This window comes from Canis lupus, chromosome 19 (genome assembly GCF_011100685.1).
Source record: "Canis lupus familiaris isolate Mischka breed German Shepherd chromosome 19, alternate assembly UU_Cfam_GSD_1.0, whole genome shotgun sequence".
Classification (NCBI taxonomy): Eukaryota; Metazoa; Chordata; class Mammalia; order Carnivora; family Canidae; genus Canis; species Canis lupus.
The window spans coordinates 11,265,286-11,280,209 of record NC_049240.1 but is presented as its reverse complement, the minus strand read 5'-3'; the positions used below and the strand labels follow the sequence as shown (position 1 = coordinate 11,280,209).

General features: G+C 31.2%; 1 long non-coding RNA gene across 1 annotated transcript; it reads left to right on the top strand.

Moving 5' to 3' along the window:
* Positions 1-443: 443 nt before the first annotated feature.
* Positions 444-13,500, top strand: LOC111091103. Its single transcript, XR_005373907.1, has 4 exons — positions 444-496; positions 3,357-3,548; positions 6,299-6,328; positions 13,353-13,500. It is a non-coding gene; the product is annotated as an uncharacterized LOC111091103 (long non-coding RNA).
* The last annotated feature ends 1,424 nt before the right edge of the window (positions 13,501-14,924 follow it).

The window sequence follows — 14,924 nt, the reverse complement described above, 5'->3', positions numbered from 1 at the left end:
CTGTTTTCTGAAGGCTGAGGGAGATTAGAATAAGGAGAGTGTTTAGAGTCATGGACTTCTCCATAAGGATCCCATCTTAACTTCTTTAAAATAAGGAATTATTCTCTTCTCTGTGTGACATTTTACTCTGATTCATTGTTTTCACAATGCTATAAAAAATATAAAATACTAAAAGATGGAGATGGATCAAAGGATTTTGTTATCCCATATAGTTTCATTTCATCAAGTCTCTCAAAAATTATATTATGTAAAAAAGTTAAGTTCAGCTTTGCATTTTTACTTTTTATTCTTTTTGAAAGTCTTTCTTCTTCTATTTTAAAGATTTTATTTATTTACTCATGAGACACAGAGAGAGAGAGAGAGAGAGGCAGAGACACAGGCAGAGGGAGAAGCAGGCTCCATGCACGGAGCCCAACGTGGGACTCGATCCTGGGTCTCCAGGATCATGTCCTGGGCTGAAGGAGGTACTAAACCGCTGAGTCACCCGGGCTGCCCTGTAAGTTCTATTTATACATTGGACTCATTACATGTCAAAAGTTCTTCTATAGTCTTCAAAATACAAATTTAACTTGACTAAACAAAAAATGTCTTGTGATTGTCAATTTGAGTATATGAAGTTAATTCCTGATATTCATAGTATCATATCCATATTTAAGTGACAAAAATATGAAGAAATTTTCTCAGTGTTGGGAAACATGGAGAAATTGTATTTGTAAGTTATCAGTGAGATAGTTCTACAACATATTGAGTAATATACAAGTCGAGCAGGATTCTTAGTCTTTAGTCTTTATTTCAGCACATCTTCCACATACATGAACAGTACAGGTTCTCCTCACTTAAACTGACCAAGGAATGAAAGAGAATAGGATATTTTTCTTATATCTTAATTGAGATATTGAAATAGAATCAGCATACAGAAAAATGCACTGATCATAAATGTACAATTAAGAAAATTTTCACAAAGTGAGTACATTAGGCTATCACACACATAAAAAATAGAATATTATTGAAATCTAAGAAGCTTCATTATGACTCTTGCCAGTCACTTTCCAATGATAAATGTCATTGTTCTGCGTTGTAGCAACAGAAATACTTTTGACCATTTCAAACCTTATACATATTATGCCTTGTTTTTTGCCTGAATTCTTTTGCTCAGTATTATGTTTGAGATTCATTGTTGTGTGTGTGTTTATGTGTGTGCAGTAATAATTTTATATTCTTATAACTTTCTGATATTCCACTCTATGACTCTACCACTATTTACTTAGCCAATCTAAAATTCATAGAAATTTGAATTGATTTTAGTTTTTGGCTATTAAAAATGAAGTTGCAATAGAGAATGCACAAATATGTCCAATTTATTTTTAACAAAGGAGTAAAAGCAATTCAGTGGAGGAGGAATAGTCTTTTCAAGAAGTGGTGTTGAACAATTGGACATCAACAGTCAAATAAAGAACCTTTACTAAATCACACAGTCTGTAGAAATTAACAATAATAGATCATGGGCTTAAACATAAAATTATAAAAATCCTAGAAAAAATGACAATCTTTAGAACCTAGGTCTAGGCAAAGACTGCTTAGATTTGACACAAAAAGTATGAACAATAAAAGGAAAATTCATAATATTAGACTTCATGATTTGCAAAAGAATCTGTTGTGATAAAAGACAAGTTACAGATAAGAAAATATTTGCAATTGACATACCTGACAGAGGACTAGTGATAACAAAAATATATTTAAAGAACTCAAAATGTAACAGTAAAAAAATAAGCAATCCAATTAAGAAGTGAGCAAAGATGTACAGATATACCAAGCAGGATATACCAGGAGAAAATAAGCACGTAAGGATATTAAACATTACTAGCCACTAAGGAAATGAAAATTAAAACTACAATGAAATATCAGTACATACGTATTAGAATAGGTACAATAAAAATAGTGATAATGCAAAATGTCATTAAGGATGCACAGTCACAAGATCACTCACACATTGCTGGTGAGAAGGTAAATTAATACAGTCACCCCCGAAAACATTTTGTTAGTTACTTATAAAAATAAACGTGTATTTAGTAAACATGAATGTGGATTTCTTCTGCGTATTCAGAAGAATGAAACTGCTGAATTACCAGTGTGTGTATGTTAAACTTTAATGGATGCTGATAATTTTTCAAAGTAAATATAAAAAAATTAAACCTCATTATCAATGTATGTGCCAATTTCTTCACATCCTTGTTAACATATGGTATTGTATTTTTTTATTTTAGTCATGCTGGATACGTGATAACACTGTAATTCGAGTTTGCATTTCATTGATCACTAATGATGTTGAGTGCATTTTCATATATTTATTGGTTATTTAGATATGCTTTTAGCAAGTGTTGGTGTGTTTTAATCACTTTTTCTCCTGGTTTTTCTGCTTATTTCTTATTTAAGTTGATGCAAGGAATTAATTTAATTAAATATGGACTAAGTTTTTGTCAGATACATGGATTATAAAACATATTCTTCAATTTTGTGGTTTTATTTTATCGTAATAATTGATAAGGAGTAGTTGTAAATAGCTGAGTGAAGTAAGTCAGTCGGAGAAGGACAAACATTATATGTTCTCATTCATTTGGGGAATATAAATAATAGTGAAAGGGAATATAAGGGAAGGGAGAAGAAATGTGTGGGAAATATCAGAAAGGGAGACAGAACATAAAGACTGCTAACTCTGGGAAACGAACTAGGGGTGGTAGAAGGGGAGGAGGGTGGGGGGTGGGAGTGAATGGGTGACGGGCACTGGGGGTTATTCTGTATGTTAGTAAATTGAACACCAATAAAAAATTAAAAAAAAAAAAAGAAAAAAAAAAGAAAAGAAAAGGGCAGGCTGAGTTAAGATATTTAAAGACAGAGACAAAAAAAATAAAAAATAAAATAAAGACAGAGACAAAGAAAAAAATAAAATAAAATAAAAAAAGGAGTAGTTGTAAATAATATAATAGAATTTATCATTTTTCTTTTTATGTTTAATGGGTTTTTAATATTTTTATAAAATCTTTGCCTAACTCATAGTTATAGTCACATTACTGTGAAGCTCAAATTGTCATCAGGGTCTCTTTTGAGCTGTATACTTTCGATCCTTGGGGTTGGAACAGTCACAATATTTGTGCTCTGCTTTCAGGAAACATTCTACTGAATTTCTTACTCTCCCTTGTATAGCTTTTGATTACAGCCTATTGTCTGGAGGGAAAAACAGAGCAAGTGACTGAGTTCTATGCCCTGCTTTTTTCCCTCATCCTCATTGTTTCTAATATTGTCTCACAAAACCTCTCAAATTTTTGTTTGTGTCTCTGCATCTTCCTATTGGCCCTTAGCTAAGGGAACTCAGATCCTTGGCTTCTTCTACAGCATACAGAATCGGCAAATGTCCCAGGAAAGATAAAGTTGCCGTCAGACTGGAAGTCATCTCACTCCTTTGTGTTTCATTGTTGGCACCTTGTTTATGATCCTGTCCTTTCAGATCCTAATTGCTTTAACAGATGTGTCTGATGTCTTCAAACAAACAGGTAGAAACAATAATTTAAAAGAATATATAAATACACACACTTTAATTTTTACCTCTGAGAAATAACTTTAATTTCAGCCCTATAGTACTTATTTGCTGCAGTTCTTATTTATATTATCGAGTTCCAAACTAGGAAGGTTAATGTATAAATCAAGTATTATTTGTCTTTCTCTGACTGACTTATTTAACTTAGCATAATATACTCTAGCTCCATCTACATCATATTGCAAATGGGAAGATTTCATGCTTTTGATGGCTGAAGAGTGCATCACATATATTTACCACCTCTTCTTTATCCATTCATCAGTAGATGGACATTTGGGTTCTTTCCATAATTTGGCTATTGTTACTAATACTACTATAAACAGCAGGGTGCATATGCCCTTTAGAATCCGGATTTTTGTATCCTCTGGGCTAATACCTAATAGTGCCATTGCTGGGTTGTAGGGTAGTTCCATTTTTAAAGGAAGGAGTTTTCTTGTGATCTGAATATTTCAGAAGCAAAAATTTAAGCTAATATTTTGACAACTATGAACATAGTTTTAGTGGTTTTGTTTGTACAGGGTCAAGATAATGAATGACTGAATTAAATATATTGACACATCTATCATTGAAAATATAATACTCCAAATTCATTCTCATCAGAGTTTAGATTTAAAAAAACACTTTGTTTCTTCTGATGGTATTGTGTGAGTTTTTTAAAAAATATATTTTATTTATTTAATCATGAAACACAAAGAGAAAGCCAGAGGAAGAAGCAGGCTCCCTGTGGGGAACCCTAATTGGGACTCAATCCCAGGACGCTGGGATGATGACCTGAGCCAAAGGCAGATGCTCAACCACTGAGCCACCCAGGTGCCCTATGTGAATTGTTTTATTAGAAAGTAAGATCCGCATAATTCATTTTGATTCCACTTTTCACAGACTGGTAAAGGCACTGAGTTAATTTTTAGGTTGAAGAATTTATGCTTAGCACTAGTGATTTCTAGTAAATTTGGCTCTATGTCCCTTTATTATGTGTACTTTGCCCTTTAGTCTTTATTTTCAAAGTATTTGATGCATCCATGATGTTATAACCAATGTGATTGTATTTTAATTTACTTTATGAGTCTGTATAAAGAGCATTCAAAAACTGTTGACATCGATTACTTAGAACTAGAAAATGTGAGTCTCTACAGTCCCTGGAAAATTATACGGAATAAAATTACCCAGTTATCTAACCAAAAATAATCGTATTACATTGTATAAACTTTTAAGAGAAATGCTCATTTTAAAATCCAAATCAGAGTATTTCAAAGACTTGGACTAATTTGGAAGAGTTTCCCAAATTTCCAAAATAACTGTAAGTTTTCCTTTGCTTCTTCAAATAAATGCAAAAGTCACAAAAAGCACCTAGAAGTAAGAGAGATGATAAATGTGATTTATGTATTTTCCTATCACGTAGACTTCAAATGAAGATTATCTGTTTTTAACATGAACATATTAATGAAATTCCATATAGCATGCTTTAATTGCGTAATTTTGTCTTTAGCAAACTGTTCTTTTTGAAAGACTTACTGAAATGTTGTCAAATTGGGCCACCAGATAAAAATGCTTTCTTGTTCTCTTATTAGTTCTAACAAGTAGCTTTTCATATCCTTATTATCATTGTGTTTGTTTGTTGTTTTTTAACACATTTAAACACTGATTAACATGGTAGTATATGCTCATTTGTTCTTTCTAAAAGTGGGCTTTTGTGAATCTCTGTGGCAATTTCTCTTTTGAAAAAGCTGAAAGTGATTATTCATTTTCACAAAACTCATGTTTAATGTGTCTTAGAGGATGCAAGCTTGTACACGAAGTCCTGACCGAGTAAAATATATAAATTCTTGCTTTGCTTTCCTGTATTGTAGCCATTAGCCACATGTGGATATTTAAATTAAAATTAATTAAAAGGAAATAAAAATTCCATTCTTCTGTATTACTAGCTACTTTTCAAGTCTCACTAATGAGTTGGGGTTAGCTGCTATTATATAGGACAACACATATGCGGAACATTTTTATCATTAGAGAAATTTATGTTGGTTAACTTTGCCTTGGTAGTATTTCTATTAGAAATTTCCTGTTTAAAATTAGGACTTTACATGACAGAATAATACAAAATATAATTAGCCTACTCTTTCCTTTCTTGTTTAACTGAGGGTTTTTAAAAATATATTTATAAATCTAAGAAAAAAAACATCAGAAGCAACAAAATTACTCTTGCTAATCTGTCTTCTGAAAAATACTTTGTTATTTGTTCATGGGGCATTTGGGTTGCTCAGTTGGTAATTAAGTGTCTGCCTTGGGGTCAGATCATGATCTCAGGGTCCTGGGTTCGAGGCCAGCAGGGACTCCCTACTCAGTGGGGAGGCTGCTTCTCCTTCTCCATATTCAGTTCTCCTGCTTGTGCTCACTCTCTCTCTCAAATAAATAAATAAAAACTTTTACAAAAAGTACTTGATCGGAACTAGGAAACTGATTTCCTTATATTAACATTTACTCTAAGTTTCAAATATTTTAGGAGAATATATTTCTTTAGTATGGTTATGCATACATACATTCTAGAAATTTTATCCTCTTGGAAAGGTATCAGTATTTATCAGTTTAACAGCAGGATGTATGCCTAAATGGAGAAAATATCTTTTTATTAATGATAATTAAGAGATTATGTTGAATAATTTACCTGAGAGTGATTTTGTAGCAAAAGGACATTTATGTTTCATTTTACAGGCTTTCCAGAGTGATACTCCTCTCTGTCATGTAAGTTTGGGGTTATTACTGTAGCTTTTGAATATAGGCTTCCCTATACCCATCAAAGAATATCATTTTGTCAATTGTAATCAAAAGTAAATTTGAAATTGTACCAATTGTACAATTTCAAAAGTAAATTTGAAATTGTACCTTCTCTTCAAATCGAGATCAAAGTAAGAGGGTTAGGTCACAATCTTGTTTGCGATCTGTGTATTTACTACTTTGCGATGTCAACAATTTCTGTCTCAACTGGGGCTCCTGCTTAGGGCCTAAGTGAGTCCCATGGTTCAATTATAGAAAATAAGACAAAAGACAAACTATCTTAATTTTATGTAACATTTTCATATGACTTCTAAATGCATTTTTTTAAGATTCCATTTAAAAATTTAAATTTATTTTAAATCTCTGAGGTGATGTAAAAACTGCTTACAAATATGGGTTGAAGCCATTAAGTATTTGGTTAGCTTAAGAGCAGACTTCATTATTTTTTACAGTAAATTATTATTTTACAAATATGGGTATTTTTAATTTTATCCAAGTTCTTATAAAGTTATGTAAAGTGGTAATCATACCCACCATTAGGCTCCTTCCCATTACACTTAATCTTCTATAGCCAATATTTAAAATCTCCTAAGTGTTTTATCACCTTTGAACATATTTTGGATTACTTTCCCCCTTTTAAGTACAGGTATGGATTTCAAAAGACTCAACTTATTCCAGCAGCCTGTTATCATTGCATTTTCTTTTACTTTTTTTATTGCTGCATTTTCTTATTTTATTGGGTTTATATAAATTATGTTTTATAGAAAATATTCCTTTCAAATCTTTAATTTATTGGGATAAAGATTTTATGGATTTTTATTAAGCTTTATTTTTTTAAATTCATATGCACTTTTTATTGCTAATGATGTTTATGTGTCTTTTTAAAATCAGTTTATCAAAATACTTGCCACTTTATTTGGTTTTTCAATAACACAACTTTTTTTTTTCTTTTTTCAGTTTAATTTCTTTATTTCTTTACTCTGCTTTCTAGTTTATTGAATTTTTCTAAAGTCATCTAATTTGTTGGAATATACTTGTTCATGTTTTTCTCTTATAATCCTTCATATTTCCTTCTTCTTTCATAGTAATGTCTCCTTTTTCACTTCTGATCCTAGTAATCTAGGTCTCTCTCTCTCTTTCTCTCACTCTCCCCCCACCACCTCTAGTCCCCTTCTCCCTCTCTCTTTAAAGAATCAGTGTTTTGTTCACTAATTTTTTGTCTACTGCTTTTAGTTCTCTATTTTATGAATTTCTATTTTAATTTTTATAATTTTCTTCTTTTTTCTTGTTTTTAAGTTCAGTGTGTTGTTTCATTTCTGTATGCATGTGAGTTTATCAAATTCTTTTTGTTATTTATTTCTAATTTCATTCCATTGTGATCAGAGAACATATCTTCGTATTATTTCTATCCTTTTAAATTTATTGAGGTTTTTGTTTTGTTTTGTTTTTAATGGCCTAGCAATGGTCAATCCTGGGAAATATTCCATGTGGAGTTGAGAAGAATGTATATTTTCTGTTGTATAGAATGTTCTCTGTTAAATCTATATTGTCTGTCAGTTTATTGTATTGTTCAAATCTTTTATTGTTAGTCTTCTACTTGTTCTAATCATTATTGAAATGGGATATTGAAATTTCCAACTCTTACTGAATTTCCTCTCTTCTGTTAGTTTTTGATTCATTTGCTATAGTGCTGTGTTAATAGGCGCATATGTTTCTAATTATATCTTCTTGATAAATTGATCAGTGAATCATTCTGAAATGTCCCTCTTCATCACTAGCAAATTCTTTTTTTATAGCTATATTGTGTAATATTTGTATAGCCTATCTAGCATTCTTGCTGTTACTACTTGCATGATATATAATTCACACACCTTTTCCCATACCTCATTGTATTTTAAAATCTGACTTCTATAGACAGCATAGGGTTATATCATATTTTTTATCAAGTTTGACACTGTCTTAATTTTCATTGGATTATTTAATCCATTACCATTTGATATTATTGTTGCGATTGTCAGATTTATGTTTTCTATTTTACTACCTGTTTTCAGAGTCTCATATATTTTTTAATCCTATATTTTTTCCTTTCCTACTTACTTCGGCATTAAGTAAATGCTTTTTAGTGTTGCACTTTAATTATGTTTTAATTATGTTTTCCATGATTTTTATCTTTTGAGAATTCTTTGTTCAATGATGCACGTTAATTATGTTTTCCATGATTTTATCTTTTGAGAATTCTTTGTTCAATGATTGCTATAGGGTTTAATACATCTTAACCAATTAGAATTAAATTCAGGTTTAAACTAGCTTAATTCCAGTAATATATAAAACATTAATTTTATATAGCTTGATTCCTTTCCTCCCCCTTTTTTATTACTATTCAGTTCTTATAAGTCAACCAAATGTATTTGCTTTTTTATGTGTCTTATTTTATTTTATTGAAATCACAATCTTTTCAAAATTTCAAAATTTCATCTTGAGAATCAGGAAAAAGGTGATTTGTTAATAAGTTTTTTATTCTTGTTAGGTTTAAGAGATCCTTACTGACTTAGATTTCTTTTTTTTCTCCTTAAAGTATCTTTAACTTATGGCATTGTCCTGGCTGCTAAAGACCTTAATCTCAAAAATATAATGTGAGATCACAGGTTGGCCCAGATTATGCTTTTCCAAAATAAGTATTTTTAATATATAATATGACTCCAGAATTCATTACTGTCCAGAATATTTTCTTACTCAGTATAAATTCTGTATGTTTCTATCTTGTGCTAAATAACAAATTAGTAGGAAGTGAAGACTCGTCATGTTTCATTATAGGTTACTTCAATACAGGTAATTATGACAGTTTAATTGGAAAAATGCTATTCTAATTTTCATCTCCTACATTTTGACTCATGTAAATGAGACAAATGGTATCTAACAATTTTGTTGAGTTGTACACCAATGTAACTACTATGTTTACATTCTTTGGGAATATTTTTCCAATTTTTTTTCCTTCATGTAACCACTATTTATTCATTTTTCTTTTATTAGAAGTTCCTGGGCAGCTCAGGTGACTCAGCAGTTTAGCACCACTTTCAGCCCAGGGCATGATCCTGGGGACCCCACATCAGGCTCCCTGCATGGAGCCTGCTTCTCCCTCTGCCTGTGCCTCTGCCTTTCTCTCTGTGTCTCTCATGAATAAATAAATATAAGGGAAGGGAGAAGAAATGTGTGGGAAATATCAGAAAGGGAGACAGAACGTAAAGACTGCTAACTCTGGGAAACGAACTAGGGGTGGTAGAAGGGGAGAAGGGCGGGGGGTGGGAGTGAATGGGTGACGGGCACTGGGGGTTATTCTGTATGTTAGTAAATTGAACACCAATAAAAAATAAATTAAAATAAATAAATAAATAAATAAATAAATAAATAAATAAATAAAATCTTAAAAAATGTAAACATTAGAAGTTCCTGTTTATATTTTCCAGTTAGTGCTTTCCATGCTAATGTGGGTTTCCAAAACTGAACAACTTCTAATGTCATAAAAATAAAAGGTTTGTAGCAAAATTGTTCTTATTGAAATTGTAGTGAAAGAAAAATAAATGTCTTGAAAACTTTCCTGCTGCTATATATATTTCAGTCACATGCAAATAAGATGTGTTGTGAAATGTATAAAACTAGTTTCAAGGATATATGAAATTAAAACACTGGTATGTTGCCTTAATCTAAATGATAGTCAATAAACATTTATAAATATTTTCTTCTGACTTTGAGTTTAGTTTGTGCTTTTCTTCCTAGCTTACTAAGATAGGTGATTAAATTTAGATATTATGTTTAATTATAGTCCCTAAAGCTATAAATTCCTCCATAAGCCCTGCTATTAGCTAAGTCCTGTGTTTATTATATTGTTCAGATCATTAGTTCAAAATATTTTAAAATTACCTTGAGATTTATTTTGCTAGAAGCTGTGATTATTTTGAGATATAGTCCTTAATTTCCAAATATGTGGAGCTTAAGATTTCAGTTCAGATTAGTCATATTTCATCGCTCAATAGCCATAAGTTTTAAAGGCTATCACATTAGACAATATGGGTATAAGAGATCCTTTTTATGAACTATAGGGTGAAGCTAGATCATAGTGTCTCAAATTATATTTTCAAATAACTTGTCTTTATTTCTCCATCAGATTCAAGGAATGTTGAAATTGCAAGGCCTAGCTAAACTTCCATACAGAATACTGTTTTTGTTGCATTACTAGAGATCAAATAATAATTTCAAAGATATTGTCTATTTTATATAAAAAATATATCTGTACAGCATAGAAAAAAGTCAAGAAGAACATATAAACTGTTAACTTCAGTTGCTTTTAGGGTAGAAAATAGGATTTAAGGTTCACAGGATATTTACTAAATATTTTAGATTGAATTTAAAAAAACAATAAATTTATTTTTCTAAAGATTTTTATTTTTTTTCATTCGAGGGAGAGAGAAAGAGATGCATAGGGCATGTGTGTGCAAGAGAGAGCAAGCAGGAGGAGGGACAGAGGGAGAGGGAGAAGCAGACTCCTTACTGAGCAGGGACCAGGGCTCCATCCCAGGACCTGAGATCATGACCTAAGTTGAAGGCAGATGCTTAACCAACTGAGCTACCCAGGTGCCGCCCCAAATCAAGAAATTTAATGTTACAATCATCACTGCTGCTAATACTGCTTAACAGAGCTAAAGTTCTTAGATTTGTCTATCAGATCTTATTCTAATCCCAGAAAAATAGATTCAAGTAAAAAAGAAATAGTGGGGTATACTATTTTTGAAGTATATTATTTAAAACATTTTTCTTGCATTAGAGTTTTCAGGGAAATAACTTTTGTAAAACCATTTTGGCCATTCCTAATAATGGCCAAATAATCTTGAGCTTATTTAACATTGTGATGACCCAGTCAAGTAAAAATTAAGTAGAATTCAAAGATATTGTAATATTTTCAATTATTAAGGAAACATTAGGTTCTCATAGGTACAAACATGTTGCTATTGGATAAAGGAAATCCTTACAGTTTCTCCAAAGACAGTAAGACAGAAGATGCTATCCTTTATCCTGGAATCCCAAAATTGTTTAGCTAAGTATTTATTTGTTCTATCTGTTACATGCAACAAATGTCATCTACATTCCAAAGTTGGAAAAAATGGTTTAAAAATAACATATCATTTGCCATTTAATACAGGCAATATATAAAGGGTCTTAATCTATAATTGCCTAGTCTTATTTTTGGTGTAAGTCATAAGATATTGTACAATGCAGTAAATATTTATGTCCATATTTTTCCATAGACAAAGGTCACACAATAAGTTCATAGGATATAATCAATTCATGGAGCATTATTCATTGATATTTCCTTAAAGGGACTCTGGAGTGGCTATGCAAAATAGCTGCATTAGTATACTTCTACCACAATGGAGAGTTATATGAAAAAGGGGGATGCAGATAGTGTTAGAAAGTGGCCTGACTCTAAAGAAGTCATAATCTTTCAACAAAATTAGAACATGCAGTCCAGAAAATATATCATAATATTTGAGAAGACAAATTAGGGTACATATAATTTCTTTGGGAGCAGAATTCAGTTATATTCACATATTCTGGAATAAAGGCTGTTAATATTTGAGTCTAAAGATATCAGCACATATAGAAAGTCATAAACTCTGGCCTGGAAACCAGGAAAATGATAATCAGGCATGGCTGGATTATTGGGGATTAATAGGAGATATTACTAAAGGGAATCCACTTATGTTTTACAGACAGAACTTTTAAGAATGAGACGCCTGGGTGGCTCAGTGGTTAAGCATCTGCCTTCACCTTAGGGCATGATCCTGGAGTCCCAGGATTGAGTCCCATGTCAGGCTCCCTGCATGGATCCTGCTTCTCCCTCTGCCTGTGTCTGCCTCTCTCTCTGTGAGTCTCTCATAAATAAATAAATAAAAGTCTTTAAAAAAAAAAAAACATTATAAGAACATTCAACACAGAGAAGCAAAAGGGAAACTCAGAGCATGTATATGTGTATGAAGTTCTTACTGATCTATAACTTATTTATTTTACCAATTCAATAGTTAGAAAACAGCATATGCTTTTTTTTCTAATATGCATTAGAAGTTAATGTTTGACCTGCAAAAATTCATTTTAAAGGTGACCAAACAATTGTGTTGTGAAGACCTCAGTTCTGACTATATTTTCAGTTTTGTTAGAAGCATAGGTACAATTTGCATTAAACTGTATACTGATGTTTAGTAATTTTTGTGGGAGCTTACAAATAAAGCTTACAAATAAAGTTTTGTGAACTTAAAAGTTAGGATTTTTATATTCATATAGTTTAGACTAGATATTTTAGTATTTTCCTGTCACATTTTCAGTCCTGCTAGTGTTATCGCCCAAATTTTAAATCAGCGAATTATGTAAAGTGCTCAAAATTATGCATAATGCATAGTAAGTATTAGATAACTGTTACTATTATGCTTATACTTTACACTGCATTATCAATTAATCATCCAGTTATTTCTAATGGAAAGAAGTGAAAAGTTAAATGTGTTTAGTGTATTTAAATACATTTGCAATAATTGCTTTTCCTTTAATATTTCTATCAAGAAATAGAAACAAAAGAGAATGAAATGAAAGAAGCCCTACTTGGGTATTTTACCAAGAAGAGATCATGTTAGGGAAAAATAGTTTCAGATGCATGCAATTTGGGTACATAATAATAAGTATATTTGAAAATAATTTCACGTGTATTTCCTATAACATTAGTCACTCTTCTTTCAGAATTTTATTTATTAATTAACAATTTGACTACATTCTTAGCAATAAACATTTTTGATTTATCTTTTTTCTATATGTTTTCTTTACTAAGTGTTTCTTCTTTGGTCTTTTCTCTGTATTAGAGCTATGATAAGGCCTAAAATAATACAGTGTAATTGATCTCTACCTCCTCCACATGTGAGCCAAAACCTAGTTTGTTTTGTTTTGTTTTTAGTGAACAAGAGTAAAAGCGGACAGTGATGTGGCCAAAAGCAAGCCAAGAAATATATACCAGAAGAAATAAATACACCTGTGCATAGAAAGGCATGTAGAAATGTGCATAACATGATATTTTTCTTATAACAGCTTATTAAAGTATTATTTATACCCATAAATTTTACTCTTTTAGACTCTATAATTCATTGATTCCAGTATATTCACAGAAGTGTGCAAATATCAGTATTATCTAATTTTAGAGCATTTCATCACCATAAGAGAAACTGCTATATATATTGGAATTCACTGGCAAACAATAATCTATTTTCGGTCTCCATGAATTTTTCTATTAAAGAAATTTGATATAAATAGAGTAATACAATAGATTTTAATTTATGACTGCCTTCTTTCATGGTGTAGAGTTCTCAAGGCACATCTACGATGTGGCATGTATCAGCAATTCAGTCTTTACATTGACAAATAATATTGTCGTATGAATATACTAAATGTTACTATTCATTCATCAGATAATTGACCTTGTACTCTTTCTACGTTTAGGCGTTAATTGATAACACTATTCTGAACTTTCATATACAATTTTGTGTATTGACATATATTTTTCTTATTTTTTGGTATCCTTAGGATTGGAATTTCTGGGTTTAAATGGTAACTCTATGTTGAACATTTTCAGGGATTTTCAAAATGTTTTCCTTTTTTTTTTTTTTTTTTTTTTACGTTTTTTAATTGAAATTCAATTTGCCAACATACAGTTTAACATCCGGTGCTCATCCTATCAAATGCCCTCCTCAGTGCCCATCATCCAGTTACCCTATCTCCCCACAAACTGTTTTCCAATGTGATGATGCCATTATATATTTCTCACTAGCAATTAACAACAATTTCAATTTCTCTGAAGCCTCATCAACACTAGTTGCTTTCTGTTATTCTGATTATAACCATGCTAGTGGTGTGAAGTGGCATTCTGTTATGATTATTATTTGCATTTCCATGATGACTGATGATATTATCTTTATAAATTAATTTTTTAAAGACTTAAGTTTTTATACCAGTTTTAGGTTCACAGGAAAATTGAGAGAAAGGTAAAGAAATTTCTCATATATCCCTGGCATCCACACATGCATACACTTACCCATTATCAACACCCTCCATCAGAGTGGTACATTTGTTATCACTGATGAATCTAGATTGACATATCATAATTACCCAATATCCAGAGTTTAACCTTAGAGGTTACTCTTGGTGTTGTATATGCTATGGACTTGGCTTCTTTTACATAGTAGTAAGTATCACAGTTTAGTTATCCATTCACCTACCTACACATAAGTGTTTATGGGAGCTTTGTTCATAATTGCCGAAACAGGGAAGCAACTGAGCTGTCCTTCATTTAGGTGAATAGATAAATAAATTGTACTACATCTATATAACAATATTTGTAATAGAATCTTATTCTACACTTAAAATAAGTGCTGTTCAATATAATGATCATGTGATAACCATATGTGCCTACTGAACACTTGACTGTGGCTAATATGACTGTATAACTAAAATTCTAATTTTAGTTAATTTTAAT